Here is a 27,398-nt window from a genome sequence, read left to right on the forward strand (position 1 = left end):
TTTGGCTGAATCAAGGAAAAAGCACCGGCCCTTCTGATGGGCACACCAGCTCGCAGGAACTGTATTGGACTTGCGTTGCACCCCTGCTTGGTGACTTAGGTGGTATGGACTGGTGGGAGATGTGACATGAAATCTGTAGTTGGGTTTCTCCCACTCTTTGGCCCCACGTTTCCCTGTACACTTGTCAAGCATCCCGAGCTGTTCTGGTTGTATTACTGGTTGCCGTTGCATTGCATGCATGTGTATTAGGTCCCTGTTGGTTACTACCATGATAGTAATTGTTGATCTTGCATCTCCTTCCATCATCTGAAGAACAACCACTGAGAGGAAGATGTGGGGAGACTTGTAGTTGCTCTGGACTTGGAATGATGCAACTGTGTCCAGTGAAAATAATTTTGGGGCATTGCATGACCAGAATTCCCCAGCATCCCTGATACTGCTGTTGCAGCATCTTCACTTCCCCACAAATAGCTCTCTGAATTGCCATTCCTTCTGCATATCAGCTGGGGAGCTTATAGCTGGGTGTAACACATTTCTAGGAGACCGACAGTTCAGAAGTATCTTACATTTCAAAGTGTCAGGGAAGACATAATGCCCCTAACGTTCTTTTTGTGGGGGGTTTCTTGGTTGGTTTTTTTTTTGGGTTTTTTTTTTCATTTCTGGTAAAGAACTAGTAAAATATAGAGCACATATGGAAATGGCAGACGTTGTTGTTGGGGTTTTGATTTTTTTTGTGTGTCCTTGTTTCTAAAATTAAGCACACGGGAGTTTGCAAGATCCTGCAAAGAATTCAAACGATATTGCACAGTCATGTGTTCAAAGAATCTTTTTAATCTAGTCACATATATATAGCGAACAGATCCAGATTTATAAAAAACCACAGGACACTGGTAAGGAGAGACAGACCAAATGGGATAAAGACAAAATACTGCTAAATATCTATAATTGTACTGTTAAGTTTAGGTTTTGCTGCCGGCATTCTGTTGTGTTTCCTCTTTTTTCGGTTGTCCTTCATGTTCTTCCCTGTGAGAAAGCAGCCTGAAAGTGGTATCAGCCGTTCTGCTTATCCCTTGCAAATTGTTGGTAACTGAAAATTGGATCCCACGTCCAAAGTAGGTCCCTCTCTGTGTCAGAAAACTAACGGTGTCTTTTTTTGTGTGAGTGAGTTAGGAGTCCATTACACTTGCATGCACGTACATGGGTAGTAAGTTTTTATTCTGCCACCGTAGTATGTTTCTGAGTTGGGTCGCAGGAGGAGTAGTGATCTCACAGCTCGACCACAAATGCACTTGGTGATGTTCACACAGGCAGAGCTGGTTACAGAATTTGGGTCAGTGGGACAGTATCCTGATGAGCTGGCTGGCGCAGGACCCTGTAAGACGGGCTAACTATATTAACTTACCCTAGCTGTAGCTATATTTACCATAAAACCTTGCTTGAATAATTTTACTTTGTCACCTCCAGAACTTAGACCTTGAACTACTGCAGAGCTTTTTGAGATAATTTTGATAGCGCGTCCCATACCACTTCAGAACAAGCATTACTCAGGTCAGACACTGAAGTCAAGTTTATGCTTTGTAACTGAAAAAAGATGCACAGCACGTGATATAACTGTGTATGATACTCTTTTAATTGTTTCTGACAGTAAATTGAATAAAGAGGTCTTGAGATATACCCACACACAGAGTGCTGATCTGAAAAGCAATGAACTCAGGCATATATGCATTATAGTGCAACCGTTTTCCCTTGAGGGTTGTGTTATTGTTGTCCCTTTCACAAATTGTGAACCTGTAATTTTTCATGTGCTGTTCTTTGGCCCTCTCTGCCAGAGAGGCTCAATCTATCATGTTAAAAAAAATCAATAAAAAGTCTAGAGGTTTATTTATAAAGTAGAGCATGGAGAGAGGGTGCAAAAATTCCATTAAAATGGCAGTTTTGCGCTAGCTACATCTCTTTGGGACTGAGCTCCAATATTTTAAACTATTAAAATTGTTACAAGAGTGCTTTTAAAGTACCACAAATCACAGTAAAGCTTTCTAGTTCAAACTTGCCTTTATATAGTGCACTAGAATTCAGCTTATATATGTTTTTGGAATGTCTGATGCTGCCCTCAAACACCATTTTAGCATCCATTTTAGAGCTTTATTAGAGTTAATAATCTTACAGATTTATGCTGAAGTGAAAATACGTGGATGTAAGAAGTCAGAATTTATTTCAGAAGCGTGAGTGTATGTATGCCTTTGTGCAGATGCAGCTCTGAGCAAATTAATTATTTCTGAGAAGTCCATAAGCTTCTAATGTAATTCATCAGGATTGCCTGGCTTGGCACATGCTACTTCATTAGAGGAACTTAGAAATTCAGATGGCTGTAGGTTATTTTATGACATAGCAGTTTTCGTTGGTGATGTGATGGTCATCTACTCCATCTTTCCTATCCAAAGAAGTAAATGTGTCCCTCTGCTCATAAATGTGATGCTGAAGAGTTTATGAGATAGTATCTATATTAAACCTCTCAAATACCAGAAGCAGTCTGTCTGAAGTGTAAGCTTCACCTCCCCTCAGTATCTTTCTGACCTGTTTTAATAGCTGAAGAAGATTGATCTTGAAACTGTTGAGTTTTAAATACAAATGGCATTAAATGGTTTTGTGTTGTATCATCTTTTATCCTGGGGCAAGGAGAATTGTTTCTAATGGAAATACCCTTTATTTACTTCCAAAAACATCCAGAAAAAAAGAAATGGGCAAGAAATGGTCTATGCCTTGTGGGGTTTGGTTTATAGTCTCCGATGGAAGCATGTATAACTTGAAAGACGAGGAAACTGTGCGGAACTGACCCAGAAGCAGGCTTTTCCATCTCCAGGAGACAGCGCAGGCCATCAGAGAGCGTGGCTCTCAGTAGAAGCGGTGGGAGCAGGGTACATAAACGAACATGAGAGATGGCAAAAGAGAAACTCCAACTCGCCAAATGTGTGTGTGGTATAAATACTGCCCTGTCACACAGTCATATCCCTGCATGCAACTGAATAACCCAATCCATCATTCCTGCATTATTCATCTATCAGTTTTTCCTTTTCTTACTAATTCACAGGGTAGTTCTACCTTACTTCCTGCCATCGTCGCTTGTCTACATTTTTCTCTTTCCCAGCTGTATGAAGTTGGAGTAAAGTAATGATCCCAGAAAGCTTAAAAAAAAAGCAAAGCTATTAACATGGACCTTTCACTGATAATTAATATTTGAAGTTTCAGAGAAGCAGACCTAGCCTGTGTAATTACTGTGTGGTTAAAACTCTGTGGAAAATTCATACTAGTGCTTGCAAAGTGGAGGCTTAGTTGTGTTACAGAGCTCTAAGCAGAAATTATAAAAATAAGCAAATGATGTTAATGAGGATAAAGGAGAGCATCAGTCAGGGAGGTAGAGCTTCCTGTGAAGCCTTTACAGTCTGGAGTCACCAGTCCACCAGAACCCGGGCTTGCAGGTGGGTTAATTGGATTTGGCCAAATTGTGATTGTTGCCAGCTGGGGCTGGCATCACTGCTGGGCTCTTCTTCTGCCTGGGGCTCCTCCTTCCTTCTCCTGGGCTCACTGTGGCTTGGGAGGGAGCAAACTGGCTCCCTTGTTTCTTGGTGCCGTGCAATGCTGCTGTGCCCAGACCTGTGTAAAAAGCCACAAGGTAGGGAGGGAAGCTGCAACGTGGATGGGAGTTGTGGGAAGAGGCAAATGAAAGAAAGTAGTGCAAGGTAGAGCGTTAGACTGAGGTCTTTGGAAGGTGTTTGTTAGGTCAGTGGTGTGGAGGTTGCCCAAGGCAATTTAAGAACTGTGATGCTGTTGAAGGAAAATGAGGGTTTCCTCTCCTCTAGCTATCCTGCAGCCCTCAGAGCCATTGTGGAAGTTACTCCCTGGCTACATCTCCTTTGGCAGAGCAGCCATCCACCCAGCTCTTAATGCTCTGTGATTCAGTCTGCTGGTTTCCATTTCTCCTCCTGCTCACAGAGGTGGGCATCTTCTTGGTCTAGCAGGAGGCTTTTCTGCATGGTTTTCCTTCTGTTTCCCAGGGAGTCTTTTTTGTTCCTTTGCTATCCTATGAATGATATGGAAGTGTGGGGAAAAGTGGGGTTTTATTGAACACTTCCACTAGGATATGACTGCTGGGCCCTGTGTATGGCAAAGTGTGGCACTCTGGGGGTGTGCTAGGAGTGGGTCCTCTCTCGCTAAGAACCTCTCCTTTGCTCAGCTCCTTATCTTTCAGCAAGCAGGACTGGATTCTGGGTTGTTCTCGCTCCTCCTGTTCCTTCTGTACCTGCGTTGGTAGCATCTCTGCTCTCACTGGGGGGACACGTGGTGGAGGATGTGGGGCCGGTTGGCTGCAGAGAGGCTCAACACCCTCCAGTGCCCAAAAGTCCACCATTTGCAAGGTATGGTTGTGTTGGAAAGCTGGATGGATCTGGTAGGGTGCTAGGACAAGCAAAATGGCCTCTGGAGGAACATATGATGCTTGCCTGCTTGCCAGAAACATTGACCTTTTGCAGGTAGTGGTAATTTTATTGTAATTTTTTTTTTTTGTAGAGTATTAACCAGTTTTGTTGCTGTCCTTGAGGACAGCATTGTGTGATGGGTGAAATGTGTTGGATTAGAGCTGAACAGGTCTGGCTTAGCTCTGGATTGCACCCAAAATATGGCTGGTCAGATTTGTCAAAGGGGTAGCTACTGATTGCTTTAGCTTCTAAAATGTCTTTGGGAAGAGCGCTGCCTTTTGTCAGCTGCCCGTGGATTGAGTCCGGTTGGACACTTCACTGCACAGTCTTTGTGCTGGGGTTGGGGCGTGGACCAGCTCCTGAAGAACTTGCCCATTCCACCTAGGGAGCGTTTCCTATTACAGTGACTCGAGGCATGGTGATGCCCTCCTTTCCTCATGTGGGAGGTGGGGGAAAGGAGCCTTTTCTGTGGGTTTGCCATAGGGAGGAGGTGGTGTGGTGTAGGATGTTCTATGTTTTTTTTATGAGTATGGATGTTCTGATGAACTTCCTGAGCTACACAGGTATCACATAGCTGTTGGTGACTGGAAAGGACCGTCCTTTTGGAGGTCTGATCCCTTACAGGTTTGTGGTCTTATTTTTTAACAACTGCTTTCTGAGACACTTCAAGGAGTCACCATTTAACCAAATTGGTGAAACCGTGTGGCTGCAAATAACTTCCCCACCTGATCTGTTGGTCTTGCCCCTTCTCCGCATTGTGCATGAATGCCAGCATTGGCCCTCTTCTCCGCCTGGGGTTGAGCCCACAGTAAGCGAGGAAGGACTCTCTTGCCTCTTTTAATTTTTTTTTTTGGTGGAAGGGAGGAAGTGGTAGATACCAATCTTCCTCTCTCACATATCCTTCCATGCGCATCTTGCTGGTGGCCACCCAAACTGTCCGCTAGAGATGCTACTCTACCATGACTAATTTCCTGGCTTTTATTTTGAAAACTCAGTCATCAAAGTTGCACAGATCTGCTGGAGCAAGTTCCAGCCTCTTTTGTAGGTGAAAACCTAGAAAGCATACCTCTGGGAAGAGCTGTTTGGAGAGGGGTTAGGTTTTGGGTGTATATTGTGATTTGAAGAAAGGGAGGACAGTAGTGAATGTTGAGAATTTTAATAATTTAATTGGTGTAGCTTGATTTCAAAATCAAGACTTGGAAGCATTGGAAGTAGTAGATGTAAACTCTGCCAGGTACGAAGAGTACCCAAGGCTGTAATCGTTAAAAATGTATACTGTTAATTATAATGCCATAAAAGCTCTGAGTCTGACTAGCAAGATGATCCACCTGTGTGATAAACCTTGCCATGTCTTTCCTCTGCTGTTTATACAAGTATTTCTGTTGGTAGTATTTTGTGGTCAGCACTACTTATGTGACTCTGTGTGTTAGATATAGCTCTGTTGATTAAACTTCCTTGAAGAAATATTTTAAGTAATAGATGTACAAGCATGTGAATTTAGCCAATTCTTTATGCATTGTTTTCCCAGCTATAAAAAATGTCCCAGTTAAGGAAAACATTAACCTTTCTCAACAAGTAAATACTACTCTAGGGAAAAAACTTTGTGTTGGTGTTGTGTGGTTTTTCTTTGGAGAGGTGTGTGTCTGTTAAGAATGGTAACTGAATAAAAATCACTGGTTGAAGTATTGGTGATTTGATAATGTAAGGTCAGATAGTTATATTATTTATATTTATTGTGTACCACTTGTTTAAAACCAAACAAATTCTAATATGTGTTTTGTGTATATCCAACTGCATATGTTGTAAAATACAAAGCACGGAGTGGAACAAGAAAAGTAAGCTTTAATTGTAGTGGGTGCACTGAATTAACTGAGATGCCTGGGGAAGCAAATTTAGAAAGACAGGAATTAAGACAGGTCCTTCTTTATCTGAGCAACTCAAAAGTCAGAAATGAGCTAGAATTGCATTTTTAAGGCTAGTACAGTTTCTGTATCTGAAACTCATTTTTACCAGATCTTACGTTTATTGGAGGAGCTATAAATAAATGCAGAATAATTTTACTGAACTCCATGGAGTTTCTGCAGATCGGCATCAGCCCAACGGCTCTCGGAGTCTGGCCTCACTTCCTCCTTGGCTGGAAAACCCAACCCAGTTCTTAAAAACTGTGGGGAAACTGGCTGGGCATTAATCTTAGATAACTGGGTTCTTGGTAGTTGTGTATGGGTTTGTTTTTGGGTTTTGTGGGGGTTTTTTTAATTACAAAAAAATCTTTTTCAAGCAGATTCTTTCCTGGGAATACTGGGAGAGATGGTTAAGTAAGGAGTTTCCTGTTACCAGTCTTAGTCCCAGTGTTCCAAAAAAGCAAAATACAGGACACACCCCCCCACCACCCCTCCCCAGGCTCTCAGTCTCTGCTCTCCTGCGGGTACCCCAGCACCCCTGAGGGGCGTCTGGGGCGAGGAAAGCTTAGCGGTTTGGGAAACAAAGTCGGGGGAAAGTCAAGTTCCCGTTGTTTCAATGTGGGAACCAAGAGGGAAGCAGCGGGGTTGGCTGTATGTTAGTCTGAAAAGGGGGTTAGGAAGTGCCTTAGATGGTATGAACCTACCTTTTTTTTTTTTTTTTTTTTTTTTTTTTTTTAGGGAACCGCTTTTAAATTGCCTCGCTTTTCAGGAACGGGTTGATACCATTTCATCTCAGGGAAAAGTGAGTCAGTTACCTAAAATAACATTTTTGTTAAAGCCTTGCCCCAGTGTAAAATATTTGAAGTTTAGAAAACCCCCTGAAAGAAACCTACTTCCCCCCCCCCGCTTTGAAATTGTCTCAAAGATCTGACAGCAAGCTGTGAAATGGTTGTGACACTCACTATCTTGACTTAAGCCTGTATCAAGACTCTACTCCAGGGAGTGCAATCATGCGATAAGCAGACTAGTCAAACGCTTCTTAATTGCTGCGTACTCGATTTAGATGCTTTCTGGCGCGTTCTCCTAGCGGGAGTTTGCAGGATCAGGACCATGAATTAGCTTCTCCTTACACTGCCAGTGACCCCTGCCTGAACAGGGGGGAAGGGAGTTAAAAAAAAATAACAAAAAAGCGTGCATGCTTGTAGGGACATAGCAAATAAGAAGGCAGTTCACCTTTTATTTTACCTCCTGGCAGTGCAGATTTTATTAAGTTGCTGTTAAAGGTGGCTTGGTGAGATGTAAAACGGAGTTATCCCAACTTCCTCCAATGATCCCAACGCTGAAGTGCTGCGGTGCCAGTCTTGTGTTTCTTGGGTTAAGAAAAGTAAAGCGAGACAGCAGGAAGTGAGGATGTAAACTGTGCTTACTTCTCAGAAGCAGCAGGAAAATAATGACATCACTGTTTTTTCAAACTCTGAGCAATCTTACATTTATGTAGCCGTTTTCATCATATCTATTTCATGAAGAAAAATGTACATATTCCATAGGGCTTGATGTGGTCGTGTTCGTAACTTTTTACCGTGCTGGCTTATACAGACATTGTAACTGCTTTGAAATTGTGTTTGTTTTATTACAGACCTGATTAGCTGGGAGGGAATGGGAATTACAAATTTAATAACAACAAGTACTGGCAGTATATTTTCTTTCTTTTTTTTCCCTATCTGTTTAAATACTTCTCCTTTCTTTTATTTCTTTTTTATGTGAAGTCTGTGCATGTTATCAACTGAAGTAGTATATGAGGCAGTTGTAATCCAGCATTTTCTATAGTAATCCATTTCAGAAAAAAAAGGGCTGTGAAACTTTTTATTAAAAGTTTAAAAAAAGTTCTAAAAGTTCTGGCTCTGGAATCCCACTTTTTTTCTTCTGAATTTTTTACTTGTTGGTGTAATTCTTTTCAAGAGGTTCTGCTGTTTTCAGAAAAAAAATGATGCTGAATGAGTATCATGGGATAATACGGAAGCCTTTGTAGGATGCGCATTGACCTACCTAAGAAACCCAAGAGAGATAATTACAACCTTTCTTAGTCTACATGTAAATGCCCTTTGCAAACATTTTTCCATGCAAACAATGTGAACCAGTTACATTTTGGAATCTATACCTATATGGAAAATGGGCTGTAAAAGAGATGCCTATTTCGGGCAATTTTTTGACAAGTTCCAGATTAAAAAAAATATAGCATATTAAATTATTAGGCATCTTTACTAGGGTGTAAGGAAGATTTATGCTGTAATGAAATATTACTGCAACCCAATTTAGAACTTGACAAATCCGGTTTTATAGTGCTGAATTATAAAGGATACCTCATTATTTGAGGGGAAAACTGTTTTATTGTTATTTTTGGCACTGTGGTCTCCTCTTTGGTTGGGCTGTGCTCTGTAGGAGCTGCTTTGGGCAAGATGTCTCAGCTGATCCTTTTTCAAGGTAGCTGTGCGGGATGAAGTCATAATTAAGGATCAGATCCTGGCAAGCCTGTCTTACCACATGTGGTCACTGATTTCGAGTTAAATGCTTGCAGTCCTCATTGCTCCTCTGGGCCAGAAATGTAGGTCTTCTTAAAAGCGCAGAGCTCTAATCTGTCGGATACTCCTTACTGATAGTATATCAGATACCATATATATAGTATCAGTCGCCACACAAAATTTAGCTACACCGAAATCATATGTCCTTAAAAAAAGCAAAGCCTCTATTCCTTCCTTCTGTGTACAGACCTCTTGATTGCCTCTCATTTTAAACTCAAAGCATGCCCTTGTGCAATGTATTCAGAGTGCGACCTGGCACTATTGCTTGCAGCGGACAATAGAGAACATCACTAAAAAAAAATGATTTGCTCAATTTATGAAGCCTACTCAAAATTTTGGGTAGCAAATACCTCTTTGACCACCTTTTGAGACTACACGTGGTGTTCTTATGTTGCTGTTCACAGGTTTTCAGTTGAGAAACAAAACTGGAAACAAATTAAGTTTGTGTATTTGACTAAACTGAAGAGCAAATTTTAGCTGGAAATATTATTTCTTTATAAGGTAATGAGTTTCTTGTGTGCAAGATTTCTGTTTCCCTTGCTGCCCTGGCATGCAAAGTGATTGATCTTAAGCAAATTACATACAGTAGTAACTACAACCATATATGCGCAACTACAACCATGTATGCGCATATATGGGAGCATGTGACAAGGGCAAACAAAATTGCAGGATTTGAACTCAGCTGGTAAATCTTTGAGGAACCTTTTCTCCTTGTTCCTGGGAAAGAGAAGTCTCAACTTCTCTCAATGCCATCTGTGTGTTACCTGCCCTGTAGCTGCACCAGCGCTCTTTCTGATGTCTTATGCCTGCCACATCAGAGGGGTGAGGCATTGCCGGATGGCTCATGTGGTCAGGTATAAGTAGCACATGAAGTGTTTACATTTAGGAGGATCTTACATTGAATCCTTAAAATGACTTACTGGGAAGCACGGCTCTAAAAGTTTAGGAAGAGTCGCAGTTTGGTGTGTGTTGAATGTGCGCTATGTTACGTGCTTAGCTTAACTATAAACCATTTACTGAGTTTTAGTGACTCTGATGTTTAGTCTTTGCCCCCCCCCCCCCCCCGTTTAGACATCAGTAGCCAAGTATTTTGCCTCTGTATCTAGCCTCAAGTTGCACTTTTTTCTGATGTAGTCATCAGATCAAATTATTTATAAAATGAGGACATCCTTTTGGACTTCATGTGTAAACAGTCTTAAATATGTGCACAGGCAGAGAGCTTCTTGTCTGTTTATCCACAGTTGAAGCCCAAATATTAATAAATACTAACATTAAATAGTGAGGTTCCCCTCCCCCCCCCCCCCCCCCCCCCCCCCCCAAATCTTCATTTAAGTTTTTCCTTCAAGGCTCAGATTTCTTCTCTAGATTACCCAGAGAAAAACTTTCACCCTGCCCTTGATCAAGTTACTAGTTGCAGTATGTCTCTGCTACCGTGATTTATCATGAGTTAGGGAAAGCAAGTGAACTCTTTCGGAGTGGTTCCTACTGGGCAGGTATTAGCGTAATCGAAACCATGGCCGCAAATGCTGCCGCATGCGTTTGAGGGTAGGATCTGCCGTCTTCAGGCAGTATGATGACTCCAGGTCTGTTAATTTTGGGATTAATGGTGAAAGCTGGAAGCCTGTTGCCAGCCCACCAAGGTGTCATTTAAAATTTTCTTGGGGCCAAGTCAGAGTTGGACTTTTAATGCTTATTTGTAAGACATCTCAACAAAGAGCTTCTCTTGCAGCAGGGATTTGGGGTTGGTGGGGTAGGACTCTGGAGATCAGAGGTGGCTGGTGGTGTCCCAGGCCCCTGCTGCAGGGAGACACTCTTGTTGCTCTCTCTGCTGCATCTTTTTGGTGGAGACCTGGGAGGTGCCCATCTGAGGAGCTGCCTTCAGCTGGAGGGGGAGATGGGAAAGCAAGAAGCGGGATGTCGTAAAACAGGGGCTGAGAAAGGTGCATCTTAGTAGGTTTTAAAGGTACCGACTGCTGCCAGGGCAACTTCATTTGTGTGTTTGTTTTAGCTTTCTGGCTTTTTTTTTTCTTTTTTTAACAAAACTTCAAACATCCTCTTAGCCAATGACAGCAAGGTTTGCAAATCAGAACCAAATCTGAGCATAGCACTACACTTGAGTGAGCTGTGCTAATCTAAGACAAGCTTCTGTTTCCTGCTTAGAGCTTCTCCCCCGTGCTCTCGTTTGGCGCATGTACAGTACTGTGTGCTGACAGGCACCTTTCAGGCACAAATCAGTTAAAGAAGTGTGCGTGGTGGCAACTGCTCCCAGCTTGCTATTTCATGTGCTTATTGGCTACCTACTTGTGGTTAGGAAGTAGGTGTTGGAGTCTTGTAGGCTACAGAGGAGTCCTACATTTGTGAATTAACATCCATTACGGAGTGGACTTGGGTCCTTTTTGTGTGCTCCTCTGATCAGACAAAAAAATGTAATCTGTCAATAAAAGTAATCCCCATAAGAAGTCATACAGTGCAAGCAGTGTGTGAGCAGAATGTTTTAAGTAGCGAATATGTTGAACTGATACAATCTGGAGTAATCCAGCTCTGCGGTTTGAATTAAAGCAGACCCTTAAAGACCCTGTGGTCTCGTCTTTCACCAGCAACTCAATGACTGACTTTCACTTTCTTTATGGTAAGAGAATCGATAGAGAAGAGAATTTGCCTTTAGTTCATTTTTCCAGACAGTTTGGCCTCCACAAATTGTACAGCCTCCCTTTTCCCTGCGTGGGAGAGTACAGACTGCTGCCGGAGGCAAGAAGGAGAGATTAACATTCATCTGTTCTCTCCACGCTCTCTTTTCCATCCCGTGGGCACAGGGGACTTACGAATGTGCTGCTCCGTTGGGGAGCGTTTCTACTCATTGCCCTGATGAGAAGACCACAAAGACACCGGTAAGGTTGTGCAAGTTTCACATCGCTGATTAAATAGACACGTGAAAAAGCCAAGTGCGGTGGACCTCTTGAAGAGGTCAGAGAGGAAGATGGAAGGACTGGCATAAGCCTTAGGTCGCTCACTTGCTAAGAGATCTCCTTTTCCAGAGTGTGTGTGCATCGAGGGCTTAATGCAAACTCTGCCTCCTCACTTGGGTCTTTCATGAAAAGTGGTATGAGTTTATTGTGCAAGAGCTCTGTTTTGAGCAGAGAGATTTACTACTTTGATTAATATTCTGTGTTTTAATGTTGCCTGTATAGCCAGGAAATCTAATGGGCAATATAGGGAAACAAATGTGGTTTTTTTTTAAAAAAAAAAAAGTCTGCTGGTGTGGAAGCTAAAGCTGATACTGTACATGCATGTACAATCATAGCAGTGGTTGATAACGCTCAAATGCAGGATCAGGAGATTTAGTTTCACTTTGTGGCGTTGGCAGGGACAGGAAAGGTCTTGCAAACATGTTTCCGAATCGCCCTGCCGCAAGGGGAGCTCTCAGCCGTCGTTGCCTTTTGGTATCAGTTTACCCTTCACAGGAGATGAGTACCGAGGTGGGTGCACATGGTGAGGGGGTGATGTACCTGCTCATGTCTGCTTCCTTCTGCGTGAGCACCAGCCTCAGGCTGCCTGTGCAGAAACAGCAATCGCCTCATCGTCCCCAGCATCTCCTGCTGCTACCAAATTAGAGGATCTCTCTCTGTTAACAGCCAGGCATTCTTTCTCCCCACCGTGCTAATGGGGAGTGATTGATAGTTATCATTTACTAATTTAGGATTGTGGAAGGCTTGTCAATGAACTACCATCAGGAGGTCTCACTTCTCCTTCAGTTAGTAGCCGCTGCGGGAAAGCAGGCAGCAGGCCTGTCCTTTCCAACGCTAGCCACTGCCTAGTGGGATGTGATGAGCCAAGTGTCACCGCCACGGTGGCCTGGAAGTGATGGAGCTGCTGATGTCGATAGTGGTTGTGAGAATTGCAGAATCTCAGAAGTCTTATGAGTGTGCAATCATTATCTTGCATTTGTACTTTTCCACTGCCTCATGCAGTATTTTTGGAAAGATATGGTGAGGATTTTACCCGGGGTAGTATGCCTATTGCTGACAGTGGCAGGGAGGTTCTATGGAGCTGCTTGTTGAACTTCTGGAAGGATGTCGCTAACAGACATCAAGGGTGGTGAGGTCAGTACAAGAGGAACAAAACCTCCCATTCGGATAAAAGCAGAGGAAGGGGAACACTGCCACGTGTGGGACTGGTTCAGGCTAAACTGGTCCGTGCAGTAGTTTCTGCAGCTCTTCAGAAGCATGCCATGGGCTTGAGTGTCTCATCTCAGATAGGTCTACGTTCACGTTCCAGTCAGGCTTTGGGAAAGCAGGAACAGCACCATCTGTGTCCCACTTCATTCGAAAAAGAAAATTAGAAAAAAAATCTTGAATGCCAGCCATCTGCTGATATCGCATCCAAACTCTATCCCCTATCTGGGGGCAGAGGAGGGAGATCGCTTCTGCAAGGAGAGGCACTGTTCAGGGTGGAAGAGCTGCCTGTGCCTGGGGGTACCGTTGGATCTGGAAACCACCAGAGGAGCATGTGCAGGACTGCTTGGCATCTCTGTCCGGCCACCTTCTGTAGTGCCAACATAGTCCTGCCTAGAGAGGGTGAATCTCAGTCCCACCCTGCTGACAGAGTCCACAACGCTTGGTCTATGGATCATTAAGAGGAGGTTTGAGCGTTTCTGTGAAGTGGATGGGGAGTGATGGGGTGTTTGGGAGCCGCTGTGTTGATGGCTGAGGCAAAAAGATAGTCATTCCTTTTTCCTTGTAGCCTGGTCATTGGGCGTAATGTTGTTTTGGAAACAGATTAGGTTGTGGTTTTCTATTGAACGAGTTGGCTATTAAAATAGGCCCTCTATCTCGATGGGAGCTAACACGAGCCCTTAGCCGGATGCAGGAAATGAGCAGACTCGTTTTTCTTTAATTCTTTTCATCCCAGATCTCCCTCAGCAAATGCCCAGTGAGTTTTTATTTGCTTACGAAGGTGCTTTTTCTGAAGTAATTTTTCTGTGTTGTATTTCTCTCTTCCTCTCCATTATAGAAGTTGAGTGCTGTATCTGTCCTGATAGCTCTGTGTGAATGTGAACACAAGTAAGGCAGTAGAGAGTTAAAAAAAAAAAAATCCATTAATTAAAATATTTACATTGGAAACTGCAAAACATTTACTCTTTGAGTAAAACAAACTTCCCCATTGTTCTTGTATGATTGCTGCAGTTTCTCTGAAAATAGCCAGGAAGAAGTTGTGCTGTGAGGAATTTTACTGGGTTGGCAGGGGAATAGGAGGGTAGGGATACTCAAGTGGGCTCTTGATCAGTGACTCTCTTTTGTTCAAATCTTTCTGTCACATGGACGAAAGATTTTTTCATAGAAAAAACAAAAATAATCTAAATATAAACCCCAACCATAGTGGCGGAAGTATGTTGCCATATTATTCTGGTAATGCAAAAAAATAAATGATCATCAGTAGATCAGAAAGAGATTCACTGGATGAAAGGTTTATTTTTAGCACTTAAAGTGTGTACTAATGTAGACTTAAAGGGGAAGAAGAAGGATCCCAGAGCATGCAGTTTGGAGCCTGGCAGCACTCCTGGCTGGGGACCCATGTGCCACCATCCCCATTTTGCTGGTGGGGAAACGTCAGCGCGGCATGGTGAAGGATGTCACCTTGGCGCTGAGCACATCCGGCTCCCGCTGGGCTCTGTTGGCATTGCGGCTGCTTGGTGTCCAAAGAAAATGAAGCAAGGGTGCAAATCGAGGGTGTCCGACCATTAAAATGTAATGTTTTCTTTGCGTCTAGTTTTGTACTTTAGGCATAAGGATACTCTTAGTAGCATCGCTACAGGAAAAGTAAGCAAACGTGAAAACTGTTTGCTTCAAATCCTTCCATTCCTGCCATATTTCCCCCCAGATAACTGGATTGAAAAATTAAGGGTTAGTTTTGTGGTTTGTGGTGGGGTTTTTTTTGTTTGGTTGGGTTTTTTTTTTTTTAACTAGTATTCTCTCCTACAGTGTACCATTTCACTCTTACACATTTCTTGCCGTTTCCAGCCTGGCACTGGACTAACAGGCTTCTAGGACTTGTGGGCAGGACTCTGAAAAGGCTAAAAGGGTGTGTGGAGGGGTTGGCTTGTTTGGTTTTTTTAGATCCTTGATTTGCATTTCTCACTCTAGGCAGACTAGTATGCTGTTCAAAGATGCCAGACAGGAGATCTCTCTTCTGCCCTAGTGATTCATGGACTGGCTGGATGGCAGGTCATGTCTCCTTGCCTTAACAGTGACATGGAAAAGTGTTTGTTCAAGCCTAAGTCTATCGTGACTGTAAATTTTATTGACAATTCCAAGGTTGCAGTTTTGTTGGTTAGGTGCACGGTACTCTTTCCTCTGATCCCAGGTATGCCAGATTGCGTCATGTTTACCTATATTATAAAAACATCTTTGTTGCATTGAAAGGTTGGTTTGTAAAGGTGGTAAGAAATTAAATGTACTTGTTCAGGGTAGGCGTCATTTACACTTGTGTTTGAGAGCTTTGTTCCATCCGTTTCTTGCATGCTTTGCTGTATTTAAGAAAGGCTGCATGCTGACAGTTTCTTGGCCTGGAGATAAAAGGTGCTGCGTACCCAGGTTTGATACACTGATGGAAAATTGTCTCCACAATGTATAACACCACTGTGATTATTTCTAGTCATTACCACTGGTCTCATTTTACAACCATTCACATTATGTAATTTGATGCTCATTTAATTTAATGAGAGGATGCTGCAGACTTATTTATGACTCGGCAACCTGTACCCTTTGGCCACCTCAGTTTATCCTTTCCGAAGGAGGAAAAGCGTGTTTCTTGCAGAACATGTTACAACATCTTTAATACCTTTATATCCAGGTTTCCCAGATTGCTGCAGACGGGAGGGCGACTTGCCTGGGGTGTAGATTATACTGGAATGGCAGCAGAAGTTTAACTATTTTTTTAACTGCTTGTTAGCCTTTTGTTGTGAGGTTATCAGGAGGTATTAATGGACTTCTCCTTTTGTTACAGATGGAATTCTATGACTTGCTGGATTCTGAATAGGACAAGGAGATGTGTCTGATAAGGTAAGAGAGAGGGTAAGATAAACGTGTTCCTACACAAAACAGTCTCACTGGTTTCTTGTTCAGGTTGAAGACAGCCATTTCTTTCCCTGACAGAACCCCGCCAATAATTGAGATACTTATTTTTAACTTACATCCTTCTCTGAGCAGAGACCATCTCTGTTCTGTACAGCTTCTGTCCTGGTCCTTTCTCCTGCTGAAACGACGCACCAAGTCCAGAAGACAAAAATGTATGCCTTTCTAGACATGGGCATTAGCAGGACAGGTCATACTTACCCTACTATTTTAGAGCTTTTTATGAAGTAACAGGTGAGGTAGAAGAGTTTTTGTTCAGTTTTGAGATATTGCCATTTGAAAGGTAAAAAGATCTTTGAGCTGTTTTAACTTCTATGCTTTAAAACTTGTTTTTCCTGTTGCAGTATTTTTGAATTTGGACTGTTTTTGTTAGGACAGAGTGTATATGAGTAGAAAACCTCTAGGTTTGAGTTTGAAATGAGTATTTGCTGCCGCTAATGTGCTGAAGGAAGCTGTAGTTATGCTGATTTTTTTTTAATAGCAGCATTTTTAAAAGGCAGTGTTTAGATAGATACTTTTTTTTCTTTCAGTTTCTGGTTCAGAGGCTTCCACTGGCAGAGAGGAGGGCATGTCTTTAAAACTATTTGTTGTTTGAATATGGTTATCCCAACAGCTGACAGCCAAACAGAGTAGTGGTATTACATAGGGATTGTCACTGTCTTTCAACCGATGATCCACCTTGTCACTGTTTAGCTCTATCACTTGCGTGTTTATTTTTTTTCTCTGTCTTCCTGAGCTCTGTACCATTTACAGGCCTCAAAACTCCCTATTGTTCTTTCTGGCTGTTGGTTGGAAGATGTAGTGGAAACAGCTAAATGCATGATGTCATTGTATGAAGACCAGGACTAAATGACTTTTTTTTTTTGACTTGGAGATCTAGCTCTTGTAGATGCTCTTGAGATTATCCCCCCCCCCTTTAAGTTTTGTTTGCTAAGTAGAGTTGCCCTTTAGAGGGTGGCTGCCCAAGCAAGAACTGAAAACACTGAATGGCTCTTGGTACCGTGTAGTATGCGAGAATCAAAGGCTTGCTGCTTAGGCTTTTTTTGCAAGTGTTAGTCATTTTGTCTATTCAGGCTACCTTCTTTCATGCCACTGTTGAATTGTGTTATGAATATTTTATTTAATGTCTCACTCTCTACCCAAGGGTGGTCTTGTTTGCGTATATCTGGTAAAATACTGCTCTTCAGGTGAGAGGTCTTGCAGTTTGCAGCACTATTACACAAAGCATCTTGCACGCATACCTTGCTTGTTATGTAAACGACCTTCTTCACGTGCACGTGTTTGAACCAGTCTACCTATGCTCCAAGAATGGGTAATTAAAATTGCTTTCAGGACTTCTTAGAGCATGTTCAGCCCGACCTGTGCTGGCACCCCTCCGCGTGCCGGTGGTTCAGCTGCTGTCCCATGGCATGCCTGCCATCACCACTGGGCTGTTTATGCTCTCATCGAAAAGCAGCATGGCCGGGATGGGATAGGTGGAAGCGCTGGCATTCAGGCTGGTTTGGTCTAGTGGATTCAGCCAACTGAGAAGTTTATTTGTCTGGTGTCAGTGCGGTGTTGGGGACTTCTTTGGCATGCACATGGGAGGGCACCTCAGTCGTACCTGCTCAGCTGCCAGTGTTTTCCTAAGACGTGACTCCTCGTGTATTATATATGTATTGTGTAGTATGTGTATTATGTAGTTTAATTTTAAGTACTGTTCTTTTCTGCGAAGTGGATATTGGTGAGTCTGTGTGCTGTAACACGGACAGCTGGTTGCTGTTGTACCGTCTCTCCCAGCGTGAGCTCGCTCTCCCCTTCCCTCATAGAACGGCCGCCGAGGAGGCCCTGTCTCCAGCGGGTTCTGCAGCTTGAGGGCACGCCACCTTCTCTCGCCACAGCTTTATTGCCAGCTGCAGGCACGTACAAATCGTGAGCCAGGTCCCTAGCAATCGCAAGACTGGCTTTAAAATGAGATTCTGGGAGGAAGAAGTAGCACTTTCCACTCGTTCTTTTCTTTCACCTGTAGAAGAAAATATTCTGCCCTTGTTTTGTGTGATGCCTTCTCAGGGTTGAGATTAATCCTGAGCTATGAATGTGTGCATCTCGTTCTCCTTTCTCTGAGAGGCTTCTGTTGTCCCTCCCCCAGCAGCCTGGGCTGGAGAAGTCCCCCGTCCTGCTCCCTGTCCTCCTGCGTTGCAAGAAGCGCCTGTCCTGGTCATGTTGCTTCTCAAGGCCACAGTTGTTAGGTGTCCCTTGTTCTTACAACTATCCCTTACTACCTTGGTGTCAGTATTATTTTTTTTTTTTTTTATTTTTAACCTTCTGCTCCTTTTCTGCATTCCCTCTCCCCATTTACATCTGGGTTTCCATCCTTCCAGACAGGAGTCTGGATCCTGCCCCAAGCATGTCCTCAGGTCCTGTCAGTGCCTCCATGTTTTCCCTTGGTCGCTTACAGTTTTCATGGATATTTCCTGACCCTGTTCCAAGCTGTTTGTTCTTCTGGGGGAGTACTTCTGACGCACTCGCATGTTTTTTGCCACGGTTGCAATTAAAGGGGTTGCTCTTCGTCCCGCTTAAAGCAACGGGAGATGGTTCAGCCTGTGCAGGGAGTGATCTTGTTTTAATCCTAGCCGTGGTGACTTCCTTGTAATGGCTGGCTTTTGGCATCCATCCTATTGATTATGTGACAGAGTCTTATAAAAAAAAATTAATAGTAGCTCTTTTAATATGCCTGAAGCCTGGTGATGAAATTATGAGACTTAGTGAGCTTGCAGCGATGTTGATAGGTGCCAGACCTCTCACCCAGTGTTTTTTTTTTCTTCCCCTGTATTTCCCTGTCCCTTTATCTTATTTCCTTCCAAGAAACCCGGGGCCCTTGTGAACTGCAAGTCAAGTTTCACATGAGGTCTGCCCGATAGCTCGGATCATAAATATAAAATTGTTCTATAAGGCCTAATCTATTTTCAGAGGTATGCTTTATGAGATAAAAATTACTTTGATCGCTGAAATGGCATTGTGTTAGCTTAGACCTGACGAATTGCAGCTCCAAGGTCACTTGCCTTAACAGTTCCAAATTAGGTTGCCAATTAATATTGATTATCTAAAAAGCAGTAGGTTGATGTATATTCTATTATTAATAGCTATTAATGCACTTTATAATAGCAATCTGTTTGGCAAACATGTTCTGGTTGTTCTTTTTTAATGAGTCTTGGCAGTGAAAACCCCAGTTTAACACATGCAGAACTAACTTGTTGAAGTATTTGTGGTTTTTTTGCATTTCGGGTGTGTTTTCATTGTTTTTTACTGGGAGTAACACTTGATTTTGAGACTAAATTGAGACAAAGTCAGAAAATTATTTCTGTCTAAACTGGTGCACTGTGGTTTCTTCTTGTGTTGTGCACGTCAGTGCAAAATTCTTGCATCACTGCTAGATGAGTTTTAATAACTTCCTCTGACATTGCCTATGAGTATTTTTGTCCCCACAGAAGCCATCTTAGAAAATATTTCAAAATAAGAAAGCTAATTTGAATAGAACAGTAACAGGTAATTTGAGTTCCTTTTCTTGTGTTGTTTAGCTGTTTTCTCACAATATGTGGAAAGTACCTGGAAAGCACAGGGACAAAAATGGGAAATCTCTCATGCATAAGGCAAAGCCTCTAGATAACAAAGTTCGGGCAGGGAGAAAATATCTACGTAAATGTAGACATCAAGGTAAATGCTTTTTTCTTTTCTTTTTCTTCCAGAAAATTTGAATATTTGCACAATCTGATGTTGCAAGCTGTAAATGCTTAACACTTCTGAAAGAATAAATTACTTCAGTGCCTGAATGTGTAGATAACTGTCAGCTTCAAAGGATCAAGTGAGTTGGAAGGAATGTCTGGGGAACTTGGTATAGGCAGATATCAGGTGGAATATAGAAAGCAGGGGAATACATTAAATTAATGTAACAGAGGCCTGGACTTAAGTTTATATATAAATTAAGACTAATCATGTTACAGAAAACGAATTTCTGTGGTTCTGCTTTTAATGTAAAAGTGGAATACTCACTTCCCCCTCCCCACCTCTGTCACACTGAGTTTCCCAAGCTGCTTGTTAGAAGAATTGTGCTGCTTCTATAAAAATTGAGGTGGAAAATTAACCTATTTAATACTTTTCAAACTACTTGTACAAAAAAGACCACCTTTCACTGTGGAACATCCTCGTTGCAAGCTGCTTTGTTCTGTAACATGTCAGTAACTTTGACCAAGCAATTAAGAGAAACCGAAATCAGTACTGTAAAAAGCACATTAAAGCTATAGGACTAAGATGGAAAGAGCCATTTCAGCTTTTGCTTGAGAAGTGAACCGATCTGAAGTTCCCCTCGGAATACATAAAGCATAAACAAGATGGGGTGTAGTTTAGTGTGCAGTCTCTGGGATGCATGCTGCCTGTCTTTCACCTCGCCCCACTTGTGGGGCCGTGCAGGATATTAAACCTGACAAAACTCCTAGTTCTGACTTCTCCTGAGGGTTATTTTTCTGACCTGGGTTCCCTGGGCTCCAGCAGGCATGCAGGCACAAGGGGAGTGTCAGGGCAGACCGAGGGGTTGCAGCTGCCCCTTTGGGATGGGCGCCCACTGTAGTGGGTCTGCAGGTTGACGTGGGCATCGCTGCTGCTGCTCACCACTGAGCCTACCACTGTGGCTGGACGCAGCCTTCTTACTTCCTTCCCTGATGCTGGTGGTGTGACTAGAGCCTGGAGGCATGGTGTGGGGAGCAGGTGAACCTCTACCTGGTGAGAACGCAGGGTACCAGCTCTGTGGCTGTGGGGTGGCCGCCAATTTCAGTGCTTGAAAATAGTCACTGGCAGCCAGGAACTTCTAACTGCAGCTCTGCTAATGACTAGTGTTGTGGTTCTGGGCAACTCCCTTGGTCGTCTTTGAGTCAGCTCCCCTGTCAGTGAAAAGGGGATGATACTCCTTTGTAACTTACTGTTGAAATAATAATTATTATGCTTCAGATGTCAAGGTCCTCCTATGTATTGTTACCACTGGTATGGAGAGGCCTCTCTGCTTTTGTTATGAAATCCTGGCTCCAAGAACACAACAGGTTGTGGGGACTGTTCTGTTTTGTTTTGTTTCTTCCCTGTTAACTTATGAAACAGATCAGTTTGACTCTTGGTACGCAAGTGCTAACCATCACTACTGGCCATTGAATCTTGCCTCCCTCTCCTCCCTTTTTCCTTCCTCTCCTCAACTCCCTTCTTGACTGTCCACTCTTCACATCAAACCTTTCCTAAATGAATTAAAGACAGGGTACCAGATACGGTTAAAAGGGAAATTTTAGTTGAGGCTGAAGGTGTAATCCTAGCAGTGAGGCTAAGTGTTTGTCACTGCGTAGCAAGATAGAAATGTTCTGCTTTTTCCTCTGAAACCCATTCCATGTAGAGGCTGTGCAGTTTCCAGGCTCTGGTGTGGCTGCCAACCTGAGATGTGCTGGTAACTTGCTGGTTTAAAAAAAAAAAAAAAAAAAAGTCTAAAAATAATGTTGGGGAGAGCCCAGTGAGTGAAAAGTGCAAAATGAGATTAAACTTAACTTAAAAACCCCTTGATACTTAAATTAAAGGAAAATATTAGTTGAGGTGCCCAGAGCTCTGAGAACAGCAGAAGCTTGTTTGCTGTTCATCTTACACATAAAATGTGCTCTTTGGGTTCATGACTGATCCCCAACTGCAGGTGGTAACATAGTGTTCCTGTTGAAAGAGCTGATGCGTTAAGGAGCTGAGGGCTTTCCCCAGTCCACCCATTCAGGTGGTAGAGTTGTATGGGGCAGGCAGCTGTGGTGTCCCTGCTGGGTGGCTGCCTCTCTGCAGACCAAGAGGCAAAGCCAGCTGTGACTCTTGTTGACTCTCTAGTTGCCCTCTTGATACTCAGCTGGCGCACCTTTGCATTACAGGGGCTACTCAGGACTTGTGGACTTCATAAACTCCAAGGAATGGGCTTTCATATTCTGTGAAATACATTCCTAGACTTCTGTCCCCAGAATGAGCCTCGAGTATCTGTTTATCCTGTCTTACTAGTGTAGATCATGAACTCTTGCTTGGTAATTTCTACAGTGAGTCCATAACTTCTGTTGTTACTTTACAGAGGTGCCCACTCCTGACTATAAATGACAGAAGGAGACATGTCCTGGTTGTAAGATACAGTAATTTCCTTCTGGAAGAATTTTAGGTAATTCTATTTTGTGCTGTAGAAATTCTTATGTGTAGTGTTCACAATTGTAGTGGTAGTATGGCAAACATTTTGTCTCTCTTTATCCATGGAAGGATGTAATATAGTGCATTGTCCAGGTGTTTCTGTTTAATACAAGTTGCTATGAGTTAAAAAGTGGAGAGAGAAAGATCTGGATATCATAAGCTTTGATGCTGAGATCTGCCATGAGTGATTCTACTTGGAAATCAGTTCATGTCCCTCATTTAGCCACACAAAAATTTGAGTCTCCAGCACCAATTAATGTTAGAGCAGCAGAACAGTGGATTGCAGTCTGTTCTGGAGCTCCGGGAAAAGCCTTGACTGCCCTGAACTGAGGCTGTGAAGCACTTTGAAGACAAATGAACTTTGATTTTAACGTTCTGATGGTGTGTAGGGAGCAGCCGGTGCTTCTGAAGAGATGTGCACGAGGAGCCGTATACTGGTTGGAGTTACCTAAAGGCAGGGGTCTGTATTTCTGAATGGACAGCATTGCTGCCGAGTGGGGAAGACGTAAATGCCAGAGGAATTGTACAGAGCTTTAGTCAGCTGGATAAGGTAGAAAGTGGTTCTCGTGGATACTACATTTTGCAAGCTTGCTGTCGATGAGTTTCTGAGCATACTACACTGTAATTATGTACAGTCAGGCAGAGGAGATTAGATCTGAACTCTTCAAAATGTTTTCCTCTGCCCAGCAGCACCTTTTTGGGCCCTAGTTTTGGCTAATGTATTATTTATCTGCTGAGTAAATTTTGGTAGAGACATCTAGCCATTTTGTTGGTAAGTCACTGATAACCATTATCCTCTTTGTTAAGCCAAATATGCATACTTTTAAAACTCTTGATATAAGATGTATTTTCTGACTCTTAGCTGTTCTTGTGGTATTTTCTCTTCTGAAGTGAATAGACCAGAAATGCATGTTGCCCTTGCTGTTATTGTTCTTTAGATAATACTCTCCCTCCCTCCCTTGCCTTATACAAAATAACGTTCTTATCCGTCCGGAGGCTATGTTTCCTTGCTTAGAAGCACATTCATGCAGGAAGTTTAGCGTCTAGATTGTGTCTGCCATGACCCCCAGTCTTTTTTACAGGATCATTGCCTTCCCGAATGCAATTCCCCAAGGGTAACTCTCACGGGTTTTTTTTATTCCTAGGAGTTTGTAACTTTGTATTATTGCTGTATTAAAACCAGCTGTTGTTCAGATAAACTATACCTAGCAAAAAATACACTTTACCAGAAAGTAACCTGATTCGGTTTTTGCTTACCGTTGCTCCAGGTTTCATGTTTTGTGCAGATGACAAGAAGCAATTTCATATTTTCTTTCAGATCTCTGGTAATGGCAATGAACAGGCCCCCCAAAATACCAAAGAAAAAATATGAAAGTGGGGTATATGTTGTCATTAGAGATAACACAGGATTCTGAATCCCTAAATTGAACTTTTTGTACTTTACAGTTTGGGTTTGTGTGAACATAATTACAGCTTTGAATTCTTTCTTTTAAATATTACATGTATGTGGGGGAGTAGTTGTTTTGTTTTTGCTAAGTAGCATTTTTCTAGAGAATTGTATTCATACCACTTGTGTTCTTCTTTTGAAGGTAAAATTTAATGTTGCAACTTTTTTTGGTCTAGTTCTTATGAGATTAAGTACCAGACAGTTGCACATTTACCATCAACCAGTAGTCAAAAGGTACAGTCTCGCAAAGACTTGGCTAAAACTAAATGAATAGCTCTCAATTTCCTGTGGGTGGTTTTTTTTTTGTGTGTGTGTGTGTGTGTGTGCGCGTGCTACTTACCAATAAGGAATAGAGCAACTTTCGTCTTCTGAGATAGCTATGTTGCTAACTCATACTGTTGAAGTAATTTTGTTAAACAGGAGGAAGAAAAAAGTTCATAAATTGTCAAAAGGAATTTGTCTACAAAGTGTGCCAACAGGGTTGGGTCTGTTTTTCCTCCATTTTATCAGGAGGAAGAAAAGCTTGTTGCTTTAGTACTTCATTAGCCTTTTGCTTTCATATGCTGAGCCTTCACAGTATGCTGCTTTCGTGATTTATTATAACGGTTGCCTGTGACTATAGTATTTGAACACACCTCTTAGATTAAAAAAGTCAAGACCTTTATTTCCGTAGGAATGTTATTGTACACAGCCTCATTTTATGCATCTCACTCTACTCATTTCTGAAGTGACTTGAGTAATCTGCCGAGGGCAGCGTGGGAAGCCTGTGGGGACTGGTGTAATGGTACCCTCCCACCAACGCCATCTTCTGAAGGTCAGGGAATACTCTGTTCGGCCTGACTGTACTAGGATCAGGTGAATTTAACCTCTAATAAATACTAGTGGTGTCATTGTGATTCTGTACGTTGCTTGTTTGAAAACTTGAGTGTTATTCTAATGATTGCATGCTTTTTTTTTATCACAAAGGAAAAGTGTACACTCTCTGGCCCTTATCCTAATCTGTGCTATTAAAAACAGGCAAATGAGTACACTTGACTGTGTCCCACTTACACTTCCTCTGGATTTCTTGAACAGACAACTTGGAAGAAAAAATTATTTCCTGTCCTTTTCATCTCTGCTTTCTTCTGGTGGCTTGCAGCTTAAAATATTGTCCTCTTTTGTAGCCTTAAGAGGGGGTGATGATGAAGTTTTCACTAGAAGTGTTCTTTGAACTTGAACTAGTTACACCATCAATCCCACTAACAAAACTCAGTTGAAGTAGAGCTTTTTGACACAATGCATGGAGGGTATCCAACAAGCTTTTACTGATCGAAAAATATGGAAAATGTGCTTGGGATGTACCTGTGCACCTTGCTGTATAACTTTTTCGTTTGATGATCTTTTAGATGGACCATGCTGCCTAGAAAACTTTGCATTTCTACCAAGAGAGGCTATTGGAGAGCCATTGAGGGGTGCCTGCATTATCTCTCTAGCAATTGATAACTGCGTGCTCCGTGTGTCACTTGGAGAGACCAGCTCTGGTTCCTCAGTTCTGGTTTGAGGGTTGGAGCCAGATGAGGATGTGTCCTTGTTTCTCCAGTTTCCAGACATGGTTTTGAGGGAACAAAACGGATGAGATGATGCTCTGAATACCCTAGTGGAGTGGAGTCTTGAGATGATTTGTGACTCTGACTACTTGAGACAAAAAGAGGTGAAAAGTATTGTTTAATTTAGATTTCACCAGGTGCATAAGGGTCACCTGTAGGATAATCTGAACTTCTGTCATTGATTTCTGGTGAAACTTCTTATTGTGTGAGGTTTGAGTAGAAGTATCAATGGCCGCTGTTCAGCAAAGCCATAGCTGGCAGTGGTTAATGACTTGCATTATTGTGGTTTTCTCTTGCATTATTAAGGTGCTTTTATTAAGACAAGAAAGAGGGCTGTGTGTTCAGATGTCATGTTGATGGATCCTAGTGCAAGAATCCAAACAAGTAATGCTCTTTAAGCACTAGTGAGTCACGTACACTTAAGAGCTCCCGTGCTGTCTGTCATGTAAGACAAGTTCACATTTGCTTAGTCTGCCTCTCTTTTCATACGTGATTTTCATTTTCACTATTGATGAAATTTGAAATGATTTCCTCATGTTTTCAGATGTTGCCATAATATCAAAGTATTAATCCTTTTCTAGTTGCTTGTCCTCTTTTGTATATGTTTATATTTGCTTCTTATTAAAGAAATACTATTGCACAATTACATAAAAGTGTATCTGAAGAATGGTTGAAGGAGAGGGAGAGACTGACATTCTATTTTTTTTTCCCCATTTAAAACACGTTAAGACTTGTGTGATATTTTACTAGCAGTCTCTTGCTTACCCAGGGAAATTATTTTTGAAGACCAGACCCTAAGAGTATTCTTTTCATTTGGAAGGGGTTAACATCAGCTTTTCATGTTCAGTCAGTGTGGCTGGTATCTGGGGCGTAGAAACAGCCATACAAGTTGCTGTTGGTGAGAATGTTGTTTGTATAAGTAGTTTCCTTAGCAGGTGATGAACTTCTTACTTAATGATTTAATTACTTAATCTAAGGAAATCCTTGGGGGGAAAAAAGATGTCTGGGAAGTTCTGCCAGAGACTTACATAGATGTGGTAATAGAGGAGGGAAGGGATGACTTCTCCTGAAATTAGATGCGGGGCAGGTAGCGCTGGAGCAAGTGTTGGCCAGAAATGCTGAAATACAGAATGAATTTGGGGAGGTGGGATACGCATTCTTCTGGTGGTTAGCCCAACAGCAAGTCACTTTAGCCTGAGCAGTGCCTCTGAGTTTCCACCTGTGTGAGATGAATTATAGTATGTGCCTCAGAAGTACTGTGAAGGTGCTAAATTAATGCTTTCAGAGGTAGATCACAGGATGCTTTGAATAAAGCTTTACAAAGTGCACAGTGTTCTTACTATTAATACCAAATAGTTTGTGTGTATCTCAAATGACAAGGAAAATGAAATGTGCCAGATTTGTGAAGCTGGAGAAACATTTGCTTGTTATTTTGAAAGAGCTGGAAAGTGCAGATGGAGAAGGGAAGATCAAAATCTAGATATGGAAGAAAATATCCCATGGATTGTCATCATGGAGGTGGCTTTTGAAATCATTCACCTTGTTGCCTCGTGTCTGTATATCGGCTTTGTAGGTGGTTGGGTGTTTCTGAGCAGGGTGAGAGGGAAGAGCGCGTTCACCAATGCAGAGTAATGCACGGCAGAGGAAGCTGCTGCTAAAACTCTTTATTTGAAGAAAATGTGACAAACCAGGAACTGCTATAGTCCTTTTCTTAAATAGGAAATACATGCAACCACAAGAGACAAGCGCAGAGCTAAGTGACTGGCTGGAACCTATATTAGATATCTGAAGTTACAAGAAACAGTCTCTCAGCCTACTTTGCTGTTTGGATCATGCTTCAAAAGCTGAATTAAAAAAAGAAAGGGCCAATGTGCAACCCACCAACAGAGTAACAATTAGTGGCATTTTAAGCTGCATGTCCACAGTAGAGTAGTCCTTTCAAGTGATGCCTTTATCAGGTCTGCTCGGTGTCACTGAGATGCAGGCACTCCATAGTGAAGGGGAGATCTTTGCTCTCCTGTCTGAGCTGTCCCCAGCTTCGGAGTGTCTCTGTCCACCTTGCCCAGG

At 42.4% G+C, this 27,398-nt stretch overlaps 1 protein-coding gene across 3 annotated transcripts in view; it reads left to right on the plus strand.

The window, feature by feature from the left end:
- The window catches only part of TRERF1 (transcriptional regulating factor 1), a 103,273-nt gene that overhangs the window by 14,154 nt on the left and 61,721 nt on the right, over positions 1 to 27,398 (plus strand). For all 3 annotated transcript variants that reach the window (XM_075749169.1, XM_075749170.1, XM_075749168.1), the window contains exon 2: positions 15,955 to 16,010. The gene's annotated coding sequence lies outside the window, so the exon portion shown is untranslated. The remainder of the gene's footprint in view (positions 1 to 15,954; positions 16,011 to 27,398) is intronic.

The sequence above is a fragment of the Balearica regulorum genome, chromosome 3 (assembly GCF_011004875.1).
Source record: "Balearica regulorum gibbericeps isolate bBalReg1 chromosome 3, bBalReg1.pri, whole genome shotgun sequence".
NCBI lineage: Eukaryota > Metazoa > Chordata > Aves > Gruiformes > Gruidae > Balearica > Balearica regulorum.